Source organism: Glossina fuscipes, unplaced genomic scaffold (genome assembly GCF_014805625.2).
Source record: "Glossina fuscipes isolate IAEA_lab_2018 unplaced genomic scaffold, Yale_Gfus_2 1, whole genome shotgun sequence".
NCBI classification, from domain to species: Eukaryota; Metazoa; Arthropoda; class Insecta; order Diptera; family Glossinidae; genus Glossina; species Glossina fuscipes.
The window spans coordinates 29,690,060-29,694,078 of record NW_023998415.1 but is presented as its reverse complement, the minus strand read 5'-3'; positions in this window follow the sequence as shown (position 1 = coordinate 29,694,078).

Sequence of the window (4,019 nt, the reverse complement as noted above, 5' to 3'; positions counted from 1 at the left end):
ACGTGAATTGCTTTAGTTGTACATCAACTTATTATCTGGTTATCCACCAATCTACCGTCTATATTGTCAATATTTAAATTCGCATGAAAATTAAGATGAAAGGCTAACACATCATACTTAATCTTCTTCACTTCAATGCAGAAAGCGGTCCTATACCGCTCACTAATCAAGAACGTTTTATTTATTTGTTTTCTTCTTATTCTTTTTTGTTTTTTAACATCCAGCAATAGTTTGTATATTACATGTACTTATCTACATGTACGCATACCGTACGATACGGTCTCATAATATAGAATGAAGAACGATTAATTTCGTCACGTTATGAACTAGACAAACATTTCTACGTAATTAAACAAAAAAAAAAAATAAAAATAAAAAACACATTTCCTTACTCCGCCCTATTTATAAACTAGCGTTTTTTTATTAATTAGCTTACGGACCTTCTTCCAATTGAACAGTGTCACAAACTTGGCACGATGATCAAACTTAAAATTCGAGATAGAAAACTTGAAAATTGCTGACGACATATTCTTAAAATTGCATTCTTGGAACAACTTACCAAATAATTACCATAGGCATAAGCCGAGATGAACGAAGAGTGCATAAATTTGAATACAAATGTCTTTTTCTCGGCGAAGAAGATACGCCAAGAAGTCCAATTGGCGGATATTCAGACAGACGTGGTTAAATCAATTTCACTATTCGCACTAGTAAAATACATATATATTTATATATAAATATATATATATATCTGTTATATATATATATAGATTCGACCATGGATAGCTGTTCTGCTCAAGTTTTGTTTGTTTACATTGTTGTACTGTAAGCGAGCTATTCGCTCTGACCATTGATCTGCACGCAAGTATTTCCAATACTTTCGCCAAATTTGAAGCTAATATGACCAAGAAACGACCATTGCCCAAACAAAAAATGGATTGGGTGGACGTGGTTAAATCGCGAATATCTCACTCACCTCGTTTTTTGGTAAAAATTTCTATCTCTCCTGAAAAATATTTGCCTTACATTTTACGTTCATGATTGCCATGCCCTAAATTTTTAGCAACTTATAACCATCAATTGAAAATATATGTGGCAAGCTTATGACGTTTTTCTCAATAATGGATACATGAACGGTCGGGTAGATAGATAGATAGATAGATAGATAGATAGATATGACTAAAACGATTTAAAAGCTTGTCCTGGTCAGACATGTATGTACTCTGTAGGATCGCTAAGATTTATCGCAAATCTGGGTTATCCCCTGCTGGTTGATGCAGCCTTATATGTATGCGTGAGAAAAGGAATAGACAAAGAAATATAAAAATAGAGAGAGAGAGAGAGAGAGAGAGAGAGAGAGAGAGAGAGAGAAAGGGAGTAAGAGAACAATAGGGAGAGAGTATGAGTGAGCGGGAAGGAATTATGTAAAAGATTAGATAAAGAGAAATGCGCAGAAACGTTTGCGACATATGCAAATGCGTGAAATGGGATACTCACCTCCCTTCAGTGCTCACTGCCTTTCGTACGAAGTTATTGTAATTTTTAATCGTAATTAAAATAAATAAATAAAAAAAAACATCATAATGATAAATAGAGAATAATTAAGAGTTTTTTAAGCCATTCACTCATTTCTTCGAACCTCAATGTGTATATATAATATTTCAATATGTCCAGCTATGTATAGTTAGTTTTCGGGATTATTGAACCATTTCTTATTAATAACTCGTTCTTTGTTTGCCTTTGTTATAATTGCAGATAAATCGGCGGCAAGGATAAAAGCAAAGCTGCTCATAACGAAATATAAAAAAATTGTTTAAATAAATCAAAATTTTTCTAAAAAAATTCGCTAACAATTTTTTTTATACATACTTGTATATGCATATATACATATATACATAAATATATATTTATATATATGTATATATATATATATATATATATATATAGATATATATATACAAATCTATAAATAAATATCTTCATATATGTGTGTAAGCATATGATTGGAATGATGTAGAGAAATAATTAAAAAAAAAAAAAATAAATAAATCAATAAATAAATAAATTGATAAAAAATTAAAAAAAAAAAAAAATGCAAATAGTAATTACGTAAGAAAATAAAAGCAAAACAAACAAACGGAAGCAAATAATTAAAATAAAAAAAAAATAAAAATTTTTAAAAATAATTCCATTCAGTTCGATTCAATTCGAATCGTTACGATTCGAGGAGACTCGTTGCTGCATAAACAAGCAATAAAATAAAAATTAATTAAAATCCAAAACGAGACATGTTCAAATTTTACATTTTATTACATATATATTAATTTTTACATAAACCAACAATAATTAAACAAATAATAAGAAGAAACAAAAACAAAGAAAATAAAAAAAAAAAAACGAAAATTTAAACACAAAAACAACCAGAAAACGTAAGAACACAAAGTACAAAATTTCCTAAGAAATTTAATTTAAAAAAAAAAAAAAAAAAAATTATGATTACAAAACAATACATAGGAAACGAAAAATGTAAAGTATAAAGCCAAAACAAATATATTGAAAAAAAAAGCAAAAAAATTAAAAAAAGTCTGACAAACTTACAAAAATTATAATTAAATAATACAATACAAATAAATAAGAAAAAAAAAAAACTCTTCACAAATTTTTAGAAAAAAAAGAAAACGTTACAAATTTTTTTGAATATCCAAACCACAAATTTTCCACATACATACAAATCTTTTTTAATAAAGCAAAACAAAAACAAAATTTTTTTATTCTTCATAAACAACAAAAAGTTAAAGTACAAAATTTTTTATTAAAAAAAAAAAAACTCTTAAAAATAACAAATATTACAAAATAATATAACAAATATTCACATAACCGTAGCGATAATCAATTAATTGACAGAAAAAAAAAAAAAAAAAAAAAAAAAAAAAAAAAAAAAAAACAAAAAAAAAAAAAAAAAAAAAAAAAAGCCGAAAACCAAAACCTTTTTAACCATTGTTAGTGTTAAATTTGCACAGTATACACTGAAAGACATTTTTTACTGCATATTTAATCAGCATATAATGTAAAATATATAGCTAAACTTCGTATATTTAAAGCCAAAAAGTAAGAAGAAAAAAAATAAAAATAAAAAAACACAATCGAAATAGAAATTTCATTTAACTGAAACTTTTTTTGCATAAAAAAAAAACACACACACACAGAAACGAAACACATGAAATACTAGTAAAAATAATTGAAATTATTTAATAAGTAATCGCTGAATGAATTTCTTAATAAAATACTGCAACAACAACAACAACAACAACAATAACAACAATAATAATAATAATAAAAATCATTACAGACAGATAGTGTGACAAAAAACGTAGTGAAAAAAAACAAAAAAATTGTAAATGAAAAATGAAAATTTTTGGAACAACTTCTAATGGCATTTATGAAAATCATAGCAAAAGAAAGGAAGAAAACACGCACGAAAATTTAGTTGAAAAACTACCTCAAAAGTGTTAAAACAAGTGTACAAAATTTTTTTTTTCTATTACAATACAAATTAATATTAAAGTCAACTTTTATTTCGTCAAATAAAACTAAAGCACAAAAGTTAATGTACAAATTTAAATTAACAACAACGCCAACAACAACCAGCAGAAAGCAAACGAACAGTAAACGCTATATTTCAAAAACAAAAACAACAACAAAAAAAACAACAAAAAACGTAAACAATTAAAAAAAAAAACGAAAAACATTCGATTCCAATACCAATAGACAGTAATCTCAATAGAATTTTGAGAGCAGAGCGTAGAAAAGAAACACTTTGCCAGCAGCGTGATCTTCCGCTTATCTTTTGTGCGGCACTCCAACATTCGAGAGCCATGCAAGAGTATAGAACTTTAAATGGCGTCTTCAATAGCGGCTCAATCCAGCAGCGGTACACAAGAAACGTCTGCAAATAATTTGCAACAAACTCTAAATCATCATCACCATCAGCAACAGCAGCAACAGCAGCAGCAGCAACA